The sequence below is a fragment of the Homarus americanus genome, unplaced genomic scaffold, assembly GCF_018991925.1.
Source record: "Homarus americanus isolate GMGI-L3 unplaced genomic scaffold, GMGI_Hamer_2.0 scaffold37032, whole genome shotgun sequence".
Taxonomy (NCBI): domain Eukaryota; kingdom Metazoa; phylum Arthropoda; class Malacostraca; order Decapoda; family Nephropidae; genus Homarus; species Homarus americanus.
In genome coordinates, this window is record NW_024731852.1 from 8,146,232 (window position 1) to 8,171,820 (window position 25,589).

Sequence of the window (25,589 nt, forward strand, 5' to 3'; positions counted from 1 at the left end):
AGAGAGAGAGATGTCACTAATATGATAACAGAAAGTGACAAAGACAGCAAAGTGAATATAGTGGATTAAAACTATGTATGTATGTATGTATGTATGTATGTATGTATAATCCACTCATAGACATACAAACATTATACCTTCCCTAAAAAAAAACAAAAATTAAAAAAAATATATATCTAGGGAATTTTTTTTAGTTGAGGGAATTTTTTTTACAGATTCTCGGGAAAATTTTATTACATTCCTGTGTGCTTTGACCAGTTGCTACCACCTAACCTAACCTTACCTAACCTAACCTAACCTAACCTAACCTAACCTTACCTAAATACTGTATAGGTTGTGGATCTCTGCTGCCTCCTTGTTAATTCGTAATGTATATTTAGTTTTCTCTCGTCTGACTTTCATTTGTTTTTCTGCTTAATTTTGTTTGTTGTTATTGTTGTTATTATTATTATTATTATTATTATTATTATTATTATTATTATTATTATTATTATTATTATTATTATTATTATGCAAAATTGACACTAGAATAAAATATGGATGATAGAAACATTCTCTTCTGTCTCATAACAATAGACTAAATATAACAAACAATAAAAACACTGAAACAAAAGACTGTCTACCGCAGCGGCCTTATCAGACAACGTACTAAAAATAAACCTTTTTTTTTTTACCACACAAAAACTATATACATATAAAAACATTTGACAAAGACTTTCCCGGGAACCTTTAGACAAACATACCGACACAACACCATCACCACACCACACCACACCACACCACACCACCACACCACACCACACCACACCACTACCACACCACACCACCACACCACATCACCACCACAACACAGTTACACCATCACAACACGACACGACAAACTAACACAATACCTCTACCAACACAACCACCCAACCACCCAATCACCCAGAGCCCACCAACACAACCACCCAACCACCCAACCACCCAATCACCCAGAGGCCCACCAACACAACCACCCAACCATCCAACCACCCAATCACCCAGAGGCCCACCAACACAACCACCCAACCACCCAACCACCCAGAGGCCCACCAACACAACCAACCCAACCACCCAACCACCCAAACTACCCAGAGGCCCACCAACACAACCACCAACCACCCAACCACCCAACCACCCAGAGGCCCACCAACACAACCACTCAATCCACCCAACCACCCAACCACCCAGAGAGCTTCACCAACACAAAAGAGTTTCAGCAAATACGTGTTGGTTAAAAAAAATAGAACCTTTTCCCTTGGGGCCACTCCAGAAAGGTGTCGTGAGGGCCAACTGATACACACACCTGTTAGTAACTCTTGCTGTAATTGTGTGTATCCAGGAGGAGCACCCCCTTAATGGGAGGGGGGAAGGTAGGAGGCATTTAGGAACTGACGGGGGTGGAGAGGCACAAGGGAGGTGAGGGGCGTTGAGAGAGGTAAGGGAGGTCACGGGGGAGGAAGGGAAGTCGTCAAGGGAACCACTGAGGGGAAAGAAGAGGTATTCAATGGCCCTCAGGGGGAGAAAGGAAGGGATGAAAACGTCGATGGGCGAGAGAGAGAGAGAGGAAGAGGGTGGAAGAGAGAGAGAGATGGGAGGAAGGGTTTATGGAAGAGAGAGAAAGAGAGAAGGTGAGAGAAATGGAAGAGAAATAAAGAGAATATATTGACCTAAAAAGAAACAAAAGGAACAGAAGGTATACAGATATTGACACCGTGGAAAAGATATATAGAACAATAAATCTGGGAAAATTTGATGGAAAAGAGAAAGAGAGATAGAGGAGAGATTTAATAGAAGTAAAAGGTGAATAGGAGGACTACAGAGAAGGTAAGTATCGAACGAATGAGTGAGAGGCACCAACAGGAATAGATTGGAAAAGGGAAAGTGGCAATAGAGAGAGGGTGAAGAATTTCCACAAAAACATAACAGGGAAGGATGATGGTGAATGGGAAATGCTTTATTGGTGTGTGGAGAAAGAAAGAAAGAAAGAAAGAAAGAAAGAAAGAAAGAAAGAAAGAAAGAAAGAGGGAGAGTGAGAGAGAACGGATCATTATGAGGGAGAACTTCTTTGTTTACATCTCACAGTGTCAACAAACGTCGTCAACATGTGTTTCATCCATTCTGTTAAACGTTTTTACGTCCTTTACCCGGGGAAACGTTTGTATTTCCGTGTCACGTGGTCTTGTTTAACGTGTGTGTGTGTGTGTGTGTGTGTGTGTGTCAAAGAACGAAAATTCTCACTTAAGCAAATTCAACCACAACGCTTTCTGGACGGTCTCAAATTTCACCTAACCTAACTTAACCTAAACTATATAATAAAAGCGATCGAAAAAAAAAAGTTTCCCGCATTTTCCGCCAAAAAATATTAAAAGCGACCATTTAAACCAGTCGCAGCGGCCTTTCCCACCAAAAATGCGTTGAGGGAAAATGTTTTGCTCGTCAGCTGATCAGAGCGTGAGTTGCCAGCTCAAGTTTTCGCATATTCAAAACTTTACTGGATCCTGAGATAACGCCTAGCCAACTTCTTCCCTGTCTTTGTTTTTATTTTAGAGCTTATAGTGAAATATTTCTTGAAGGAAGCTCGTGCATTAATCTGAATAAATTATGGATTTTATCAGTTAGGCCTAAGACGAACTTCACCACCACACGGGGGGAATTTGTCAACATTGTAAAATTATTATATGAGTAATTATGATATATAGTAATAACAATAATTCTATCCTGTAATAATATAAGACTTTCCTTAACAACAGACAGTCAAGAGAAGAGAGACATTTTTAACAACATACTTACCTTAAAGACATTCCTAATAAAAGACATACATTAAAACAGAAATTCTTAACAACAGACAGACATAACAACAGACAAAACAACATTATAAAACAGAATCACTACAAACGCCAAATTTTTTCCTCCTGCATTTTTTTTTTTTAGGGGAAACTGAAGAAATTATCACGAGTCGAACCTTTATTTTTTCAGGTAACTTTTTTTTTGGTGGGGGAGAGAAGTTGGAGAGAGAGATATTTGGGTGTAAATGCCGTGAAGACGATAATTAAGACGAAGACTTGGATAACTAGTTTTTTTTTCTTTTTCTTCGGGAGATGAGTTTGTTTCTGTGAGGGGCTGGTGGGGGGAGGAGGGGTAGGGAGAAGGGGAAGGAAGGAGAGGAATTGGTGAAGAAAGGAAGGAATGGTTCAGAGAGAGAGAGAGAGGGGGGAGGGGCGGGGAGGGGGTCCTGAAAGATCACGTTGCCGGCAAAGACTCTGGGGAGAAGATGACATTGGGTGGGGAGGGGAGAAGTGGGGAGGAGACATGTGGGATGGTTGGGAAGGGTGACAAGGGTAGGTGGTCTCCTGTTTCTGTCATCTTTTGTTTCTGTCCATTTGATATTTGTTTTCCCCCCTTCATTGTGATTCTGTTTCTGTCGTCTTATTTCTGTCACTTTCCGTTCTTCTGTTTCTGTCACATATTTAGTTTCTGTCCATCTTTTGGTATTTCTTTTTTAATTAATGTTTATTTGTGTTTTTACCGTAGTCGCCCTTATTATTTTTTCGTTTTCTATGAGTTATCAATTTCTTCGTTTTCTATGTCAGTTAATTCTTTACGTCGTCTAATTTCTGTCAATCCTTTCTTATTGTATATTGTCTGTCTCTGTCTGTCTGTCTGTCTGTCTCGTTTCCTTTGTATTTTCTGTTCTCTTATTTCATCTAGTTTTATTCCTTCTCTTTCTCTCTATCTTTATCTTTGTCTCTTATCTTCTGTAGTTTATCTCTTTATCATTCTTTCTTTAGTATTATTCTTGTGATGTTTTTATTGCCATTCTCTCTGTCTCCATCAGTCAGGAAACTCTCTCTCTCTCTCTCTCTCTCGATGAACATATCCATAAACATCTTTCTCCTTCCCTCCCCTCACCTTCCCTACCTCCCTCCCCTCCCCTCACCTTCCCTACCTCCCTCCCCTCCCCTCACCTTCCCTACCTCCCTCCCCCTCCCTCACCTTCCTCTCACCTTCCTCTTCCCCCTCCCTCTCCCTCTCCATCCTAGGTTTTAGTAGGTTTCTTATCAAAAGTTCTCGAGTGAGTGGAGTTTATCAAAGGTTTCCATGAGGCAGAGAATACAGTTATATCTATGACGTAACCAGCGAGGGTGGCAAGCAGATGAGCCAAATGGGTGGTATGATGGGTGGCATGGTGGGTGGCATGGTGGGTGGTGGTGGTGGGTGGCATGGAGGGTGGCATGGAGGGTGGTATGATGGGTGGCATGGTGGTGGCGAGGAGGGTGATGATGAGGTGGCTAGCAAAGTGACAACTAGAATGAGTAAACACACACACACACACAGACAAACACACACACACACACAGACAAACACACACACACACAGACAAACACACACACACACAGACAAACACACACACACACAGACAAACACACACACACACAAATCATCCAATAACTCAACAAAATCTCACTTCACAGTTCTCATTAAAACAAAAAAACAAAACAAAAACAAAAAAAGGTAAATTAAGCTTCGATTTCTGGAACCAAACCTTTCATCTCAAAACTTATTAAGCTGAGGATTTATTTGATACGAATAAACTCTTCTCAAACTTTTTCCCACCAAGGGGGTCAATTAGTCTTCATTTAAATGCCTTTCTTCCTCTCTCCTACCCCATCCTCTCGCCTCCCCTCCCTCTCTACCTTCCCCTCCTCCTCCCTACCCCCCTCCCTACCCCTCCCTCACACACCCCCGCCGAGAGGAAGTGGATTAAACAATAAAATTAGAACTTTTAAAATATACAGTTTAGTTATTTACTCCAGCCGTCACGAGTTTGCCATTCCTGGAAAGTGGGGGATATTTTTTTTTTCCTTTGGTAGAAGATCAGGAGTTAGTGTTGGAGAAGGTGATAGTGTTGGAGAGGGTGATAGTGTTGGGGAGGGTGATAGTGTTGGAGAGGGTGATAGTGTTGGAGAGGGTGATAGTGTTGGAGAGGGTGATAGTGTTGGAGAGGTGATAGTGTGTGGAGAGGTGATAGTGTTGGAGAGGGTGATAGTGTTGGAGAGGGTGATAGTGTTGGAGAGGGTGATAGTGTTGGAGGGGTGATAGTGTTGGAGAGGGTGATAGGTTGAGAGGGTGATAGTGTTGGAGAGGGTGATAGTGTTGGAGGGGTGATAGTGTTGGAGAGGGTGATAGTGTTGAGAGGGTGATAGTTTTGGAGATAGTGTTGGAGGGTGATAGTGTTGGAGGGTGATAGTGTTGGTGTTGGAGAGGGGTGATTGTGGATGGTGTTGGGTGATAGAGGGGTGATTGTGATGGTGGGGTGATAGTGTTGGAGAGGGTGATAGTGGTGGAGGGGTGATAGTGTTGGAGAGGGTAGTGTCTTTACATTATCCTAAAGGGTCTTCCTACGCCACCTTTTGGATGTGTTCCCAGCTGGTGGAAGAACGCTTTAACAGGTGGTGTAGGTTGAGGTGTAGGTGAAGGTGTAGGTGTGGGTGGGGGCCAACGTAATTACCTGCCAGGAGCCAAGTGTTCCCTGGCGGGCTGTTTGTAGCACCGGCAGGAGAAAAGGTTCGAGGAACACAACTTTGGTGCTGCCTGTTCTCAAGTGTACCTCAGGCAGCGTCCACTCGTTGTGACCTTCGGGACAATGTGTCGATAATGGTGCAGGTTATGTTGATATATAATGGCGCTCAAAGAACATGCAAGTGACGCGTGCATTATTTTGACCTTATGCTATAGTAAAATTCTTCTTGCCTTCAATGAAAGCAAAAACATTATGTGTATAACCTAACCTAACCTATCTGTCTACTTTGATTTTGTCTAATTATCTACTTCTAAAATTACTGAACCGAGTGTAGATAATTTGAGGTGTCATCTCAGGTGTGGGCTCGTTTCCCCCTCCTGGCAATACTCACTCCTGATTGGTCATTTAGCCTCGGCCACCTGGCGGCTTCTGGGTAAAGTCATCTTCACAATCTATCCTCATTGGTTTCATCCCCCGGGCCAAGTGAGGGAGCCAAGATTCTCTCTGGCCCTCATATATTTTCCTGTACCCTGAAAAGTCTAAATTCTCAAAGTTTCGTAAATTAATCCTCGTAAAATCTTAAAATCTCAAAGTCCCAAAATTCTCGTAAAAAAAATAAGTCTCCTCTTTCTCTCATCAAAGAAAACGTAATCACAGGAACTATCTTAAATAACTATATCTAAGGGCCCATCCGTCTCTTCCAGCCCCACTGAACTAACTCAATGGTCTAAGCACAGTGAGTTGGCTTGGGTAGTACCAGTTACTAAGACTCTCTCTCTCTCTCTCTCTCTCTCTCTCCCTTTCGTTGTAATATATGATATAAAAAATGTATTGTATAGAATTTCAAAATTAATTAATTTCTGTATTTATTGTTTTAAAAATTAATGTGTGTGTGTGTGTGTGTGTGTGTGTGTGTGTGTGTGTGTGTGTGTGTGTGTGTGTGTGTGTACAGTATCGTAAAGGTGTTTGTTGGTTTATCCTGAATAAATAAAAAAATAATTGCATCCTAAAACGAATTCACCTGATCACAAGGTTATTAATTTCAGGTCAATTACAGGTAAATTTATAACACCTCCAGGTAAACAGTAACACAAAATCATAACATTACCAAAATTCAATCAATTACAACCAGAAAATATCTCATTGGTGTTTGGGGAAACTGACAGACTCTGAGACGCAACTGACAGGTAAACAGAATTAGAGTTGAGACGTACCGAAGCACCTGTCCCCTGTCTATTACCTGTCACCTGATTACACCAGTCACACGTTTGGTTCACTACGAATCATCAGTGACCTGTGACCTTTAATAGTGTGTTACCTGGCTGGTCACGTATAAGTGGTTATTTGACGACTCAGAAGATCATTGAGCTGGGAGAGAAAGAAAGAAAGAAAGAACGTAAACACCATCACCTCTACCTTCTAATGATGTCCGCCAGGGGGAAGGGGGGGAGGGGTGTCAGGGGGAAGGGGGGGAGGGGTGTCAGGGTGAAGGGGGGGAGGGGGGTCAGTTCCATGTGAAAAATGACCAGAATTATCGACAGGATTCAGGGGAGTATAAATGTGAATCTAGGATCAAGATTCTTTCATTGGTAGATCAATATGGATGTACCGCTTGTGATTCTGGTAGAGTGTTGGAACCATTACCTCTTCTTCTTCTTCCTCCTCCTCCTGCTCCTCCTCTTCCTCCTCCTCCCATCATCCTCTTCCTCCTCCTCCTCCTCCTCCTCATTCGACGAGTTTGTCCGGGAAAATATGGTAGTTGTCTTTTTTTGGTGTTTTTTATGGAAATTGGCTTTGGGGATTTTATTGTTTGATATAACATTTGTCCTCAGTGTGTCAGATTGAAGTGTGATTAATTGTAGATGGGAAACTAACCTCTGTATTGGTTCATGGTGTTGTGTTGTGTTGTTGTGTTGTGTCGTGTTTTTTGTGTGTTGTGCTCTCTCTCTCACTACTCACATATTCCTTCACACCGTCACCATCTCGCTGCCTCCCAGGAGAACTCACGTGACTAGCCATCCAATACCTTAGCTTCTTCACCTCATTATCACCCTGATATAACCTCTCCCCCCCCCCTTGAGAAGCTGCCGTGAAGCCCCAGGTTACGTGAGGCAAAGGTGAAGCTTGATGGTGAATGAGGCAAATTACTCGTGAAGCCTTGTGGTGATTGAGACGAATGATACGTGAAGCCTCATTGGCGGTGTGAGGACGGCCATTGTCCAGTCCACCTGTGCAAGACGTGAGTCACATACCTTAGTTCGTACTGTAAACACTCGTAAGATTTTTCTCTCCTTTTAGCCACAACAGAGATAATCCTCTCTTGTACCCATATCTTGTTTTCTATACCGTAAAAAACTCTATTTAACGAACATGAATATAACGAATATTGTCCGTTATATGAAGGGAATTTTCTTTCTTTACATATAATAAACCTCGATATAAGAGATAAAAATGAATATAACAATATAATATCCCCATAAATTTTGTACCTCAATCTTGCAAAAAATTTAACCTCGAACCTAACAAAAAAATTTCACACTTGTCAGCAGGTCGACCGAGAGAATCGTGTCATCAACGTTTGTTCCAGCTACTGGTTGTAAGTCCAGTCGTGTCCTGTATACGAAGAGGGAGAAGACCAGTGTTTTGTGTAGGAGGTGTATGAGGGGGTGAGGGGGAAGTCTGGGAGGGAGGGTAGGTGGGGGGGTGAGAGGGGGAAAGTTGCAGGTATTGCTCAGGAAACAGAAGATGATGTCAAGCTTTTATAAATGTTATCTTTTGTTTATTATTATTATTATTATTATTATTATTATTATTATTAGTATTATTATTATTATTATTATTATTATTTTAAAACCCCATTGACGATGACGTGACATCTTGAGGAAAATGACTACAGTAAGATGACACTGTGTTCAAAGATTTAAGTCATCGTACTCAGAGGTTAAGTCATCGTACTCAGGGGGTTAATTCGTCGTACTCAGGGGTTAAGTCATCGTACTCAGGTCATCGTACTCAGTTAATTGTCGTACTGGGTTAAGTATCGTACTAGGGGGTTATCATAGTACTCATACTCAGTCAATCCGAGTATAGTTAGACTAAACGTAACACCTGCCGGACGAAGGAGGCGGTGACGGAGGCGTAAATACCTTTGAGAAACACTGCCCAACGTAGTGTATAACCCATATGTATAAATGAACACGCGTTGAATATGAAAGATTTCCTATCTAACTATCGTCACGTCGTTAATGTTAAAGATTCACTCATTATAGCGATAGTTAGAGGTTAGGTTAGGTTAGGTTCTGGTGGTAATTAACAAATAGTCTGACAGTCGGTCCTTATTCATCACGTAGTCATATATAAAGAGCATCTCGTTGTATAAGTGATGGTAGATTTGACTGCCATACTTGCCAAGGGTGTGTAACAGAGGGTCAGTTCATGTCCACAGTGCCAACAGTGCCTAACAGAGACGTAATCGACCTCCCAAGTGGCTAACAGACTGACTGGTGGCAAAGAGGATAAAATTAAATAAAGTACACTTAGGTAAAATAATTTATATATCTCACAGCAATAATAAAAAATAAAAGAAGTTCCCCCATACAGTAGATCCATTTTCTTTTATTGCAACAGAGAAAACGGACATAAACCGTTTCATGAATGAGTTTAAATGGACAACTTAAATAACTTTGAATGAGATTAAATGTTGTAATTAAATGACTTTGAATGAGTTTAAAAGTGTTACAGTAATAGTAAAGAGACCAACTGATTATCACTTCAATTAAATGGCTAATAATAACAATAACAACAATAGGTAAATTAGGAAGACGCACCGAGCACTGATTTTTATTTCGGCAATGTATTTTCCCGGTATTATGTTTAGTTAGGAATCGATTTCCTGCTTTGGTATTTCCCGCGCAAATGACCTATTATGAAGATATCCCCCCCCCCCTCCCTCCCCACCTCCGCCCCATTTACCAACGCTGTTAGCTGTTCAAAGACGCAAAGTGGACAGAACTTTGAAGTAGAGGGAAAATGTGGGGTAAAATAATAAAAATAACAACAAACAAACTCTTGAAAACTTTACCTAATCTTTCTTAACTTGTAAAAAGGTTAAGAATTGCTTTCGAATTTATGGTTCCTTCTTATTTGAACACCGAAAATAACACCACAATCACATACTAAACAGCGAAAATATGAATAATGTAAACTTTTTTATATTTTAAGGATTTTTATAGATTAGGTTAGGTTTTGAAAGGTTTGTTTGGTGTTGTTTTTAGTATTTTACCCCACAGTTTCCCTCTGCTTTAAAGCCCTGTCCACTTTGACCAACCATGATGAATTATCGACGAATTTCGTGTTTAGTCGAGTAATGTTTATTTCTTGAAACTATTGTATTATAATGAATCTAGTGTTGGGACCTTTTGACACAGTTATATTCACCTTATGATGTGACTTTACGACACACGAAACCCTCAAGTGACATAATAAAAGTCCCTTCTTATCATTATATGACACATGAACTTCTTCTTAAGTGTTTGGTCCTTGCGTCACACCACACTCCTCTTGTTGTGCTCTGAGCTTACGACACACCCCAGAGGCTTGGATGGCACAGTATGCTTTATGCCTCGCTGACAAGGTGACAAGGTTCCATTTTGACACATTGCTTTTGATTGTGAGTAAAGTGAATTCTGTTTAATGTGCCGTTGACTGCTACAAAAGACCCCTCCCCTCTCATCCCACTTCTTCCCTCTCCTCCCACTCCACCCACTTCTTCCTCTCCTCCCACTCCTCCCTACTCCACCCTCTTCTCCCACTTCTTCCCACTCCACCCTCTCTTCCCACTTCTTCCCTCTCCTCCCACTCCACCCACTCCTCCCACTCCACCCACTCCTCCCACTCCACCTACTCCTCCCACTCCACCCTCCTATCTAACACGTCCTTGAATTTAACGTGAATATTTACTGTCAACCTAATAACGCCTGACATTCTCAACCTAAATTTCCACCAAGATATATATTCCTTTGTGAAAATTGAAATTGGACTTTGAATTTTTTGCGGGGGTAAAGTACAGAAGTCTACTAGTACCAAAAATTACGTTCCCGGATGAAGGAACGTGGCGCAACAGCTGATGCAATACCCGACACATTTCATATCTGACAATAAGAAGAACATAAGAACATAAGAACATAAGGAGTCTGCAATAGGCCGGTTGGCCTGTGCATGGCAGCTCCTGTCGAGAGTTACTACCACTCTCTATCATCCATGAATCTATCCAGCCTCCTTTTAAAACTTTCCAGCGTTCCAGCACTTACTACAATGACATGAACACCGCTGTATTGATCTCAAATGACATGGAAATTGTACTGTCATTATGTCTCCTCTCATCCGTGTCTCTGTCTGTTTGTTTGTCTGTCTGTCTGTTTGTCTGTCTGTCTGTCTGTTTGTCTGTCTGTCTGTCTGTCTGTTTGTCTGTCTGTCTGTCTGTCTGTCTGTTTGTCTGTCTGTCTGTCTGTCTGTCTGTTTGTCTGTCTGCTCGTCTGTCTGTTTGTCTGTCTGTCTGCTCCTTTCTGTTTGTCTGTCTGTCTGTCTGTCTGCTTGTCTGTTAGTCTGTCTGTCTGTCATTGTCAATACGATAACTCCAACAAAACTGCTATTGGTTCCTCAAAGGCAAGAATTGTTGTGTGTGTGTGTGTGTGTGTGTGTGTGTGTGTGTGTGTGTGTGTGTGTGTGTGTGTGTGTGTGTGTGTGTGTGTGTGTGTGTGTGTGTGTGTGTGTGTGTGTGTGTGTGTGTGTGTGTGTGTGTGTGTGTGTGTGTGTGTGTGTGTGTGTGTGTGTGTGTGTGTGTGTGTGTGTGTGTGTGTGTGTGTGTTTGACAATAAGATCTCAAGTTACCTTAATAGTGTAGTTGTCCAGTGTGGTGCAGTGGAAGAATTTGGAACATACATACATACATACATACATACATACATACATACATACATACATACATACATAGAGAAAAGGACAAGTAAGTAGATAAGCAAATAACCAATATTTTATGATTCATTATACATTCTTTACTTACTTATTTATCATTATAAGTATTTGCTTACCTGTTGGCTTGTTTATTGTCGTTGTTTATCTACCTATTTATTTATTTATGTATTTTATATTAACCCAAAGTACTACAGGAGAAGATGCAGCTGGAGCCTTAAAGAAGATGTATTTAGTTTATGAGAAAAGTGGCCTTGTATGAGAGAGAGAGGGGGGGGAGGAAGGTGACGCTGCTAAAATAACATAATGTTTGTTTGTTTCTTCATGTGTGTTTGTGTGTGTGTGTGTGTGTGTGTGTGTGTGTGTGTGTTGTATACTTTTTTGTATTTGAAGGTAATGTATGACACTGTGAGGTTTGTGGTCTTGTATAATTACTGTGTTTAGATGTCGATATTCGTTTCCTTCTCTTCTTCTCTCTCTCTCTCTCTCTCTCTCACACACAGAACCAGCTGGACTCACAAGGAGGGAAATCCCAGAATGTAGGAGAAAATGGCTTTCTTTTCCTAAAACGTCACCTTGGCTACATCGCTGTTGGCTGGCATATCCTTGACATAGGGTAATATATTTATGTTAATCAAGGTGTTGCTATTGTGTGACTTGTTTCCTGATGAGTATTATCCAGGTTAATGAGTGTTAGTTTAATACACCTGAGGTCTGTCTGTCTGTGTGTCTGTCTATTCAATTATACTGTGGTTACTGTTATATATCTACAGACAGACAGACAGACAGATAGATAGATAGATAGATAGATAGATAGATAGATAGATAGATAGATAGATAGATAAATAGATAGATAGATACGTGGAGTACTTGGGTGTACATCAGAGAATGGTGTTATGAGGTTAGCCAGTGTTAAGTTCCCTTGGTCTCTCATCTTCCCCTGGCCATACATACTATTAATTATCTCAAGGTGGTGGTGGTTGTTTTGGTTGTGGTGGTGGTGGTGGTGGTGGTGGTTGTTCTGGTTGTGGTGGTGGTGGTGGTGGTGGTTGTTCTGGTTGTAGTAGTGGTGGTGGTGGTGGTGGTGGTGGTGGTGGTGGTGGTGGTGGTGGTATGTTCTGGTTGTAGTGGTGGCAAGTGTTGTTGGTAGGTTGTTCTGGTTGTGGTAGTGGTGGTGGTGGTGGTGGTGGTGGTGGTTGCTGTGGTGGTAGTGGTTGTTGTTGTTTTGGTGATGATGGTAGTAGTTATTGCTTTGGTAATAGTGGTTGTTGTTGTGGTGGTGGTGGCGGGTGGTGGGGGGGGTAAGACAGTGTTAACCCTCTCTGTGGTTTCAGAATACCACACACGATCATCTTGTGTAAGTTCTCATCACCACACACTACATAGCACCTCATTTTAGGTTAAGGTTACTCTGAGCGTGTCGCCGTCACCTGGCATCTTCGTGGTGTACATTAATTTAACCTTTTTCTATTTTGTAATTCTTGCTATTCTTATTTTTTCGCCCCTTAGGCCCCGTTGTGGGTCGATGACTTGTGCACGGGTGGGTTTTCTCCCGTAAAAAACAAAAAAACAAAACAAAAACCTGCCTTTACCTGACTCATGTTCCTACACACACACACACACTCTCTCTCTCTCTCTCTCCTCACGTGTCAACACCGCACCAAGTATAGTGTCGAGACCCAAATATAGACGCTGTTTTGTCTAAGAGATGCGGCGGTCACCCACTGTGCGTGTGTGTGTGTGTGTGTGTGTCTGTGTCTGAGGTGGTCATGTCGTGTTTTGTAACAGAGAAAGAAAGAGAAAGCATAAAAAAAATTATTAATCCTCAAGAGACGAGACAAACACTGGGCGGAAGAAGATATCTTCTTCTTGAACTCTCGCATAAATGACCACATGTTAAAAGTATAAATAATATTAAGTAATTCGTATGTCATTCTTCTTACCACTACACTTATAATCTTAAGTAGTAATGAACGAGTGAATGGGGTCATAACCTTTTTTTTTTTAATTGACATCATTGTAGTTGTGAGTTTTTTTTTATGTATTTCCTGTTTGCTTTATCCGGTAGGTTACTGCACGTGTCATAGTGCTTGTTTCCTGTATACTCTACTGGATTTGTTGATTCATTTATTTGTTATTGTTGTTGTTAGTATTATTAATCATTTATTTTCTTTATTTTCAATTTTTTCTATTATTTGATCATTACGGATTTTGTTATTAATTTGATCATTACCAACGAGCCAACGACAAGGAAGAGTCGCGGTATAATATTGGAACTCTTTTGGAACACTATTTCGGTGCTTTAACTTACGTCAATCAATCAGCTCCAGTTATGAGGAGAATTTAATATACAAGAACGTGTTGTCCATTGGGAGGTGAGTGGGAGAGGGAGAGGGAGGAGGGTGAGGGGTGGGGAGGGGTGGGTGAGGGGTGAGGGGTGGGTGGAGGGGTGGGGTGAGGGTGAGTGGGTGGGTGAGGGGTGAGAGGGGTGGGGTGAGGGGTGGGAGGGGTGGGTGGGAGGTGGGTGAGGGTGAGAGGGGTGGGGTGAGGGGGTGGGTAGGGGTGGAGGGGTGGGTGGAGGGGTGAGAGGGGTGGGTGAGGGTGGGGAGGGGTGGGGTGAGGGTGAGAGGGTGGGGTGAGGTGAAGGGGTGAGGGAGGTGGGTAAAGAAGGAATTCAACCCTCAAGGGATTTTCATCAAGATGGTAATGGCGTTGTATGAGGAAGGAAAAAACATCTCTTTATAATGAGGGTGGAGAGAGATCTGGGAATGTGAGGTCCTCCCCTAGACACGTGTCATGGACTCTCCCTAGGCAGGTTATAGTGTTTGTGTGTGTGTGTGTGTGTGTGTGTGTGTGTGTGTGTGTGTGTGTGTGGGGTCTGTCTCCAGCAAAAGTAACCTATGAAATAGATCTCTGTCCACTTTCACTTCTAGCGTGGGTCTAGGAGCACTACCAAGCCATTGGCAACCCACATCGCATTACGACCCACGTCAACACAACCCACGTCAAAAACAACCCACGTCAACACAATCCACGTCAACATAACCCACATCAACACTACCCACGTCAACACGAACCCACGTCACACAACCCACGTCAACACAACCCACGTCAACATAACCCGCGTCAACACAACCCGCGTCTACAATAACCCACGTCAACGTAACCTACATCAACACTACCCACGTCAACACAACCCACGTCACACAACCCGCGTCAACACAACCCGCGTCAACATAACCTGCGTCAACACAACCTGCGTCTACACAACCTGCGTCAACGTAACCCACATCAATACTCACCACGTCAACACAAACTCCACGTCGCACAACCCGCGCCAACCCGCGTCAATGACAACCCACATCAACACACAACCCGCGTCACCAACCCGCGTCAACACAACCCACATCAACACAACCCGCGTCAACACAACCCGCATCAACACAAACCACGTCAACACAACCCACATCAACACAACCCACATCAACACAACCCACATCAACACAACCCACATCAACACAAACCACATCAACACAACCCACATCAACACAACCCACATAAATCATAGGTCATACAGCTAACCCTATTACTAACCATCTCAAAATTAAAAAAAAAATCACACAATTCAAATATTATTTATTCCCTTTCGAGTTCCATTTCTTCAATAGATTTTTTCCCCTTGTGGTATTTAGATATATTTCAATAATTTAACATAGAAATATATCCACGAATGTATAAGCTAACATAACCTAATTTTACTCATTAAGATAACTTGTATAATCTTTCTTCATCTCTATTTACGTAAGAAAGTTCAGGGAATTGGTTCACTGAGCAAATTGTTTTAGTGTGGTGAAGTAGGTTCTTGTGTGCGTGTGTTCTACGCTAGCATCTTCTGGGAATGTTTAAGGGAGTTCATCTTCATCAATGCCTTGTGTAAGTAATGTACCCTAGTGTATTTTCCTAGTATAGTGTCAACGTCCTTTTGAGAGAGAGAGAGGGCGTATATTTTACCATAGTTTAGGAATTAATAGTCCCGTTTTCTTTCTATGGTTGCACGGAAGAGGAAGGAAGCACTCAAAAATTATTATTCTTTGTTTTAAGTATTTCCGTAATGTCTCTCTCTCTGTTCTTGTAATAAATAAGTGTTCAGACATTTCTTCTTCCGTTTTTCTTTTCATATCTTGTGATTCGTGTCATAACCGCTCCAAACAAATGTCTCGTGTTATTGTTTTCCTCTTATTTTTTTACGGTAATTACAGTAATGGTGTCTAATCCTTAATGGAGCCTCATCTTAAATGGATCCTAGTTGTAAATGGAGTCTATTACTTGAGGGAGCCTATTACTTGAGGGAGCCTATTTCTTAATGAAGCCTAGTAATAATGGAACAAGGCCTTAATGAAAGCTAGGGATAACATAAAGATTAGACACCCAGCTTATTGCACCTAAAAATTAATTACCCAAATGTTAACCTAACCCAATCCCCAGATAGCATTAGTTTAATCATCAGGTAAAATAAACTAGCGGTGTTTATCTTCAGCTGTTACGAAACTAATCCTGGTAGACCCCAATTCTAATAGGCCCCAGTCTTAATAGGCCCCAGTCTTAATAGGCCTCAGTCTTAATAGGCCCCAGTCTTAATAGGCCCCAGTCTTAATAGGCCCCAGTCTTAATAGGCCCCAGTCTTAATAGGCCCCAGTCTTACTAGGCCCCCTAACTCAGCCTAACCAACTCATAAGGATGAGGGCTTCTTTCTAATAGACCTTAAAACTATGATTATCTTAGAGCAAATATTTATAATGCCTTTTCTTTTAAATTCAGTAAACTTTTGAACTGCCTTTTTACAGGATAATTTTACTTATCTAATCCACAGAAAAAAAAAGTTTCCTTGAAGCCTGTTGTGTATATGAACCATTGCATCTTGAGGGAACATTGCAACATGGTAGAAGTATAGCACTAGGATAAGTAGGTGTTGCAATATGGACCTAATCCGAATTATTCCAGGTAATATTGTAATTTTTTTTATTCTGGACTCTTGGGAAGGAATATGTTAAAGAGAGTAGAGTCTATATGAAGTTTGATGCTGCTGGTGATGTTCTGTAAAATAAATCGTTGGTTATGTGTATTATGTCGTCACTTGGCAACTGTGTCCGAGGCGTCAACAGCTGAGGAGGAGGAGGATGAAGGAAGGTCGTGGGGTGTGTGTGTGAGTGTGTGGGCCGGGTGGGTTGGTGTGACCGGTCGGTGTACAGTCTTGAATCCGTCAGTGTGTGTTGCACTCTTGTGGTGAGTGGTAGGCTGTTGCTCCCGCACCCGCCACTGTTCTCCTTCACCACTCTTAAGTGTGTGAGCTTTGAGTAAGTGTTAATGGCTGTTGCTACTACTATAATCATTCTCACTGGCTGTTGTTGTGTGAGTTTGTGTAATAGACGTTATCAAAGTTATTTATTAGAAATATCTCAGTTTTACAGATTCTAATTTACTAGATTTAGTTAAGAGTTGAATTAAATACCCGATTGTTTTTTTTTCATAATTAGACGTTAAAACAAGCTGTTGGCAATTTATTAATTTTCACGGAGCGCTGAGTTGACTTGAACTGACGAGCTCACGATAGGTCAGGTCCTTATACGGTATAAGTTATACCAGTTGGTCAGTGGAAGGTGTCAGAGGCTGGTGTTGGTTATGTCAGTGTTACCAAGTTCTACAGAGGTCAGCGGGACAGGGGTGTAGCCAGAATAGCCTGAAGGGTCAGTAGTGGAGATTATATAATAGTTTTTTTCACAGAATTTCGTATTTTGCAGCGCATGAGCTGTATACAGTGGTGTAACAGTGGGAAATTTGCCGATCTGTGTGTGTGTGTTATGTCGCAGTCCTTACGTTTGCATCAATCTCTCTTTCTCTTTAAAATTTCTGAACCCCACGTTACATAGCAGTGAGAGAAGAGTTAAAGTAACAGATAGAAAGCAATATCGACAAACTTTCTTAATGTTTATTTTTATTTCGTGTTATCGCCGCTAAAGGTACAAAAAACATCGTGTTAACTGAAATATTAAATGCGTTATCACCTACCCACAACTCTCTCTCTTCTCGTTCATTGCTTATCAACATCACGTGTTTTGTACCGTGTGTTCCTGTGTGGCGCCGCTGCTCACACCTGTAGGGTCACCGCCGGCAGCCCGTGGATACACAACCCGTCCTGGAGACAAGTGTACCATGCTGAAATGCTGCCGTGAACACGACCACTGAGCTATTTTTTTATTATAAAAAGAAGACGATAAAAAGTAAACAAACCTGACTTAACATTATCAACACTAACTTGAAACTTTTTATACCAAATTTAATTAACTGATCCTTCCCGATCGCCCAAGCGGCTAACGAGCCGATCAGTGGTGAAGAGGATAAAACTAAAGTAAATCTAACTTTATGAAGCGTAACTTAACTTAAACTTGAAAGATTTTGCCATATAGAACCTAATCTTATTCAACCTTACCTGAACTTTACAGAAATATTCATATTACCTCATCGTGGGTAATAGAGACAGTAACGTTAGCATTACTAGACAAAGAGAAATGCCTGGCGATGTTGATCGCTCGTGCTGGCGCATTGCAATTATTATATGGTGTACCACATCCATTGTGCTCCCTTCATTGCGCCATTCAGTACGTGTTTTGAATGCCATTATGTTGTGGCGTTTAATTTACACTGTCGTCTCTTGTCACTTGGGAACATAGACACGTGTTTGGCGCCATTGGAACGCAAGTATTCCTCCGCTCCACAATAAACAGAATACTGATTAATGATTTCATGTGAGGTTGGACTTACGAACGGACCGAAGAAAAACAATCCCATGTCTCCATCAAAACACGTTAAGGACACGATTAAATGAAAATTCTTGACATATATAGCGATTACTCCCCTCACCTGAAGCATATGTGTGAGGAATACTGTGTTACTGCTATTACTATTGTTATCTGTGGCTGGTGTGGTTGTTGTTGTTTGAAGTAGCCATGAACAAGGTGAGGCAGGCGAGGTAACTAAGGGAAGCCAAGTCAGGTGAGCTTCAGATTGACGTCATTGCCACAGGTATTTCCATCAGAAGATTAAGGCCGTTTTCTCTATAGTTTATTTTTGTGTATTTTATTTAACTCTCTCTCTCTCTCTCTCTCTCTCTCTCTCTCTCTCTCTCTCTCTCTCTCTCTCTCTGTCTGGGGGGGGGCATTTTTATGGTAGGAAATATTTGGCGAGAGACGGTCGGACAATCAAACGCTGAGATGACGTAACCAAGTGATCATTGTTGACGTTGTATATGTGTTTATCTTATGTGTACGTACAGTTGTGTGTGTATCTTTACGTACAGGTGGTTGTTTATCTTTACGTACATGTGTTTGTGTATCTTTACGTACAGGTTTGTGTCTTTACGTACAGCTGTGTGTGTTTGCGTGTCTTTACGTACAGTTGTGTGTGTGTGTGTGTGTGTGTGTACAGGTGCATATGTACGTATATAATATGTTCGTACTGTTGTGTGTGTATCTGTATCATTAGACACGGGAGTTGTGCCAGACTTGTGGAAACAGGCAAATGTAGTACCCATATTCAAGAAGGGAGACAGAGCATCAGCGTCAAATTACCGGCCGATCAGTTTGACGTCAGTAGTGGGGAAATTTCTTGAATCAATTATAGCAGATAGCATCCGATCTCATTTAGAGAAAAGCAAATTAATCTACGACTCTCAACATGGGTTTAAAAAGGGAAAATCTTGTCTAACAAATCTGCTGACGTTTTTTAGGAAAGTCTTCGAGGTAGTAGATAATGACGAAAATTACGATGTTATTTACTAAGACTTTGGCAAAGCGTTTGACAGAGTACCGCATCAGTGGCTTCTGAGAAAAGTTAAGGCTCATGGTATCGAGGGGGAAGTTTTGAATTGGATAAAATCATGGCTCACCGATAGAACACAGAGGGTCAGCGTAGATGGTGTTAAATCTGAGTGGGGTTGTGTAACCAGTGGGGTTCCCCATGGGTCAGTACTGGGCCCACTCTTGTTCATAATCTACATAAACGATCTAGATACTGGGATCAGCAGTGATATAAGCAAGTTTGCGGATGATACCAAAATAGGGCGGCAGATTAATTCATGGCAGGATGCAAATGCACTACAGGAGAATTTAAATAAACTGCAGGAGTGGTCAGAAAAATGACAATTGAAATTCAACACCAGCAAGTGCAGCGTACTTAATATTGGAAGAACAAACACTGTCAATGATTACAGCCTTAACAACATCAACCTAGAGAAGTCGACTTGTGAAAGAGACTTAGGGGTACTTGTAAGCCCGGACCTACGACCTAGAAAACAGTGCGTTAATGTTTGAAATAAGGCAAACAGAGTATTTGGTTTATGTCTAGAAATGTAAGTAATAAGAGTGCAGAGGTCTTATTGCAACTATATCTTGCGCTAGTCAGGCCGCACCTCGATTGTGCGGCTCAGTTCTGGTGCCCCTATTATAGAATGGATATCAATTCACTGGAGTCGGTGCAGCGAAGAATGACGAAAATGATTCCGGGACTTAGAAACCTTCCATATCAAGATAGGTTAAAGAAACTAAACTTGCATTCCCTAGAAAGACGAAGAGTGCGGGGAGATATGATAGAAGTATTTAAGTGGGTGAAAGGAATCAATAAAGGAGATATAGATAAAGTTCTTATAATATCCGAGCAGGACAGGACTCGGAGCAACGGATTTAAGTTGGATAAGTTTAGGTTTAGGAGGGAGATAGGAAGAAACTGGTTCACAAATAGGGTGGTGGACGAGTGGAACAAGCTTAGCAACTTTGTAGTAAGTGCTGAAACGCTGGAAAGTTTTAAGAGGAGGCTAGATAGATTCATGGATGATAGAGAGTGGTAGTAACTCTCGACAGGAGCTGCCATGCACAGGCCAACCGGCCTATTGCAGACTCCTTATGTTCTTATGTATAGGTATGTAGGAGCGAACTCGTAACAATGGTTTTATATTAGACAAATTTAGATTTAGGCGCGAAATAGGTAAACATTGGTTTGGAAATAGAGTAGTGGACGAGTGGAACAAGTTACCAAACATCATCATTAACTCGAATACGCTGGGTAGTTTCAAACATAGGTTGGACGGATATATGAGCGATAAGGGGTTGGGTGTAAATGGGACTGTCCTGTATGGGCCAAGAGGCCCGCTGCAGTTTCCTCCATTCGTATGTTCTTATGTTATGCTCGCGAGTGGTTTATATAGGTGTGTATGGGTATATGGATGAGTGTATGCATGAGTATGTAGAAGTATACACGAGTGTATGAGAGAGTATGTATGTCAGAGATCAAGGTGAAGACGTGAACTCCGCCATACACAACCTTCATCAACATCCATAACGTCATGGACAAGGTCACGTAGCTGATACAGTGCCGTGTGTGTACTGTAGGTTCTTGTAACTATGAGAGAGCTGCTATCGATATGAACTGACACAGAATGGTATAGTAATTGTATGTATGTTACATGGTGGGAGAATGGGTGAGAGAAAGAGATTGAGTGAGAGAGAGAGAGAGAGAGAGAGAGAGAGAGAGAGAGAGAGAGAGAGAGAGAGCAATCAAAAACACTTCCTGTAAAAGAATAATATGCCATTGTTTTATTCTTACCTTTGTGTTGTAATTTATATCATTTATTTTGAATGACCTAATTTTAAACGTTAATTACAGTAAGGTGTTGTGAAGGTAATTGTTGTGTTATTAGGAACTTTCTCTGTGTAATTTACCTGTAAATTATCTGTTATTACTATTGTTGTTATTATTATTATCATTATTCTTGCTGTATTATTATTATTATTATTATTATTATTATTATTATCTTGCGTTTCTAGCTCTTAACCAGTCAATTAACCTCACTTTTAACTTAATAATAAGCTTTAAAATATAGGAAAAGATGATTGAATATAGAAAACCTAACCTAACCAGCACTCAGTCTCTCATATTTGATAACAAGGTGTGGTATAGGGAGAAATCATTATATATATATATATAATGATTTTTAAATTTGTTGTTGTTGATATTTTAGGATAAATAAATCACTAACTACATAAATCACGTAATTTTTAGCCTACAGTTATCTTCTAATTTATTAAATCAAGATAAATTTAATGAAGTGAAAACTTAACCTCATCTGACACCCAAACTCACTTAAGTATTGTAGTTTAACTTATGATTATTGATGGTTCAACAAGGGGTTAGGTTAGGTTAGCAATCGGGTGTTTAATTAGCAGGTAAAATAAGGTGGGGTGCCTAATCATCCAAACACCTTTACCTGTACCCGGGATAATTTGGCACCCAGTAAGGACGGGGAAATCCCTAATCTTTAAACCTACTCAGCAGTCACTAAAGGTTACTCGGGTTGACCTAGTTACTGGGCACGGTAGACATCATCGTAAACACAGCCTAGTTATTGCCTATGTCGGGGCAGAGCTGTGTGTTCCTCCTTAATGATGTCGGATATAACCTGAAGACTACTCTCCTCCGTCTCCTTATTCCACTTCATAATTAACCACCCTAATACTAACCTAATCTAACCACATCCCAAGTTTGGTTAGGGTCCCGTCTTTCTTTGGTTGGTTTACATAGCTACCAATTCCCCGGAAGGACGGACGCACCGAGAGAATGTGTCTTTGTGTCTCCTTACTCCCTGGATGATGGGGGAACTATACAGGGTAATCGTGGTTTATTTTTAAGGGGTGATTCTGCGTAGTTTAGGTCAACGTCAGGTAGTTATGTTGGGATGCATGTGCGTGTAGAGGGGGGGGGGCGTGTAGGGCGTTGTTCGTGCCGCTGTACTTCTGCTGTTAATTACAAAGACCCAATTCTGTCATTAGTGTCGACTTTCACTTCTGCAAATTCTTCCTTGAAGTTGATTCGTGATTTGCAAAGTTTGTTTTTTTGTTGTTCACCTGAGATATTGACGAAGCAATGGGTGGTGTAAAACTGTGGTTTATTTTACGCTTGAGTGATCCCAGGTGCGAGTGTATTTAGATCACCTGAAGGATGGGCACCCTAACCTATTTCACGTGATGATTGAACACCCTAACCTAACCTATACAGGGCCCGAGAATATTCAGATGAGAGGTCTTATTACGGCGTACATTGTGGCTAATTGACCATACTGTGAGAGTTACCTGTACGTGTCGAGTGAAATGGCCCCTGGAAATAATTATTGGATTGTTGAGTTCATTCCTAACCAGTTCACTAAGACGCGGCTAACAAGCTTAAGTTGCATCACCTGATTATCTCATTTCACTCGGAGTTTAAACAAACCTAACCTAACCTCTACTATCCTAACCTAACCCAAATTGTACTTTTTATGACCTTGTTGTCCCCAGGTCACTAAGTCATTATCGAACCACAATATCATTACACTCGGACACACTCACATCACCCCCACCCCCTCCCCACACCTGTACTGTTGGCAAGATGTAACTAGGTCAGTGAAAGCATTCCTCTACCTGCTGGGTAATATTAGCTGTTTCTGACCCTTCTTACCTGGGCACACCTGGGTATCACTGGCATCATCATCGTCATCATCATCATCATCATCATCATCATCATCATCATAATAATAATAATAATAATAATAATGATCAAATATAATTACAGTAATAATATATGAAATTAACCTAACCTTCATGTGACTCCCGTTGATTAGGTTAGGTTAAGTTAGATCGGTAATAACACCTGGTTAATTACTCTCAATATTAACTAGAATCATGACCAAATTCTTCATATTTTTTGGTTGTGTTTTGGTTAATATATTGAGTCACTCTGTTTACCTGTTGACGAGGACCTACCTGAAGTATACCTGTGGGGGAATTGATCTTACCTGAGCTCTGTTTACTTCTTCAGTGATTAAGGTGTCTGAGTGTATCTTCGTCTTTATCTTATTCTTCTTTCTTCTTGGTGTTTGTTTTCTTAGTCTTCATTGTATTTTTTTTTATTTCCTGTTTTTTTTTCTTTAGTTTTCTTCTTTTCTTCTACACACACACACAGAGTAAATCACGTGTTTTTGTGAAGTAGGTGAATCCCGGGTTTAGCTTAATAATAAAACACACTCGCTTACACTCGCTAACACACCCATAACACTCGCTTACACTCGCTAACACACCCATAACACTCGCTTACACTCGCTAACACACCCATAACACTCGCTAACACACCCATAACACTCGCTTACACTCGCTAACACACCCTTAACACTCGCTTACACTCGCTAACACACCCATAACACTCGCTTACACTCGCTAACACACCTGGTGATATAAACAATGATGCAACACCTTCCACTGACAATGCTAGGCGGTGGTGTTGCTGTTATTGCAAATCTCCGTAAGGTGTGTTGCAGAAGCTTATGGTAACTGTAACAAGAAAAAAGAAATATTCCGTCAATTGCCACCCAACAGATACAAATAATAATGTTTCTTGGTCATAACTTTATGGGGGTTACGTGACAGACAGACAGAATGTTACTACCACACCTAAATTAATCCAGTCATAAATCTGACATAACAAACGTAATCAAAAACAATTCTAACCTTACCTAATTTAGTTTAGAGATAGTTCAGGTTTTTTTTATCATTATCGTCCTTGGATTAAACAAAATAATGACAGTGATGTTCGTGTTAATATTGCAACATTGTACACGTCTGTTGGTTGACGAGAAGGGGGGGGGTGGGGGAGGGGCTCATCTCCAAGGCTACCATCTTTCACCATCATTATTGTACTGGCTGCGAGGGAAGAATTCGTTATATCTTACTCCTGTACGAATTATTATCATATTTCAAGATCGGAGAAGTATATTAGCGTCCTACTACATGAAATATTGTCTTTGTTTTAGGGTTGAGTTGAGTTTTATTTTACGTATAAGAGTCAAGAGCAGTTGGTAGCCCTGGTAGAATGTTACTACCACCCAACTCGGTAACGTCGATTTTAGAAAGAATATAGAAGCAATATTGAAATAAATCTTGAATTAATTATTATCTTAAAAGTCATTGAAGGTTTTGAAGTGAATTGAACGAAGGAATTAACAGAGAAACTGAGGGAGAAGTGACAGCGATCAACCAGTTTAACTCGTGAAGGACCCGGCATTTAAGGTAACAGACTGGTTAATTAAGGTAAATATTATTCATTTCAAGGACTATACAGTGAAAGTAGATGGTGGTGATACTAGGTGGTAACGATAGTGATAATAAAAGTAATTTGGTGATAGTATTAATGGTAGTGATAGCGACAAACAGAGAGATTCCCACCATGACGTGTCCTGATAAGGGTTACAATCACAGCCACGTTATCAACACTGCAATAATCCCTATCACAAAATTAAGACACCTGAATCACCTCTAACTTAACACCTGAACCTAACCTAACCTTGAAACTAACATAACCTAATAATCTCTCTAATATAAAAAAACCAGTACTGAAATAAATATCAACATTCAATAAATAAACACTTCGATATATTTTTTTTTCACCGATAATAAGAAGTTGGAGAGAAAGAGAGAAATAAACAGGTAAATAGTTAGATAAGACCGCCACGTGAAGCTATACTTAAGACACTTTGGTGGATGGTTCGACCTTAGTGTTGACTCAGCAGTTTGTTGCAAGGTAGTGCTGATGTATGTGTGTGTGTGTGTGTGTGTGTGTGTGTGTGTGTGTGTGTGTGTATCAAGTCTTAGGAGGAATATTTACTAAAATGTGTTATAACGTGACCTGAATAACTAACTCCTGCTGTAAACACAAGAGTGGCACTAAATAGCGTCACGTCTTCTCTCGTAACGACACACCCACACAGAAGGTTATAACACGATCCCTCATTCATAAAACAGATAAGATAATCGCTAAATCCTTTCTCACGGTCACAGGACTTTATGGTGTCAATATTCTTCCATCTATACATTTTCGTTGTTGTTACTAGATTCTCTTTTGTTTGGTGTCACATTTTATCATTATGATCCCTTGGTATTTTGTAAACAAGACTCATGGATTATATTGTGTTTGATTCAGTCTGCAAACAACCAACCAT

At 40.9% G+C, this 25,589-nt stretch overlaps 1 protein-coding gene across 1 annotated transcript in view; it reads left to right on the top strand.

Moving 5' to 3' along the window:
• The first annotated feature begins 16,737 nt into the window (after positions 1-16,737).
• Positions 16,738-25,589, top strand: part of LOC121868016 (laccase-1-like) — a 46,149-nt gene continuing 37,297 nt past the window's right edge. Inside the window, exon 1 of the mRNA XM_042368254.1 lies at positions 16,738-16,869. The gene's annotated coding sequence lies outside the window, so the exon portion shown is untranslated. The remainder of the gene's footprint in view (positions 16,870-25,589) is intronic.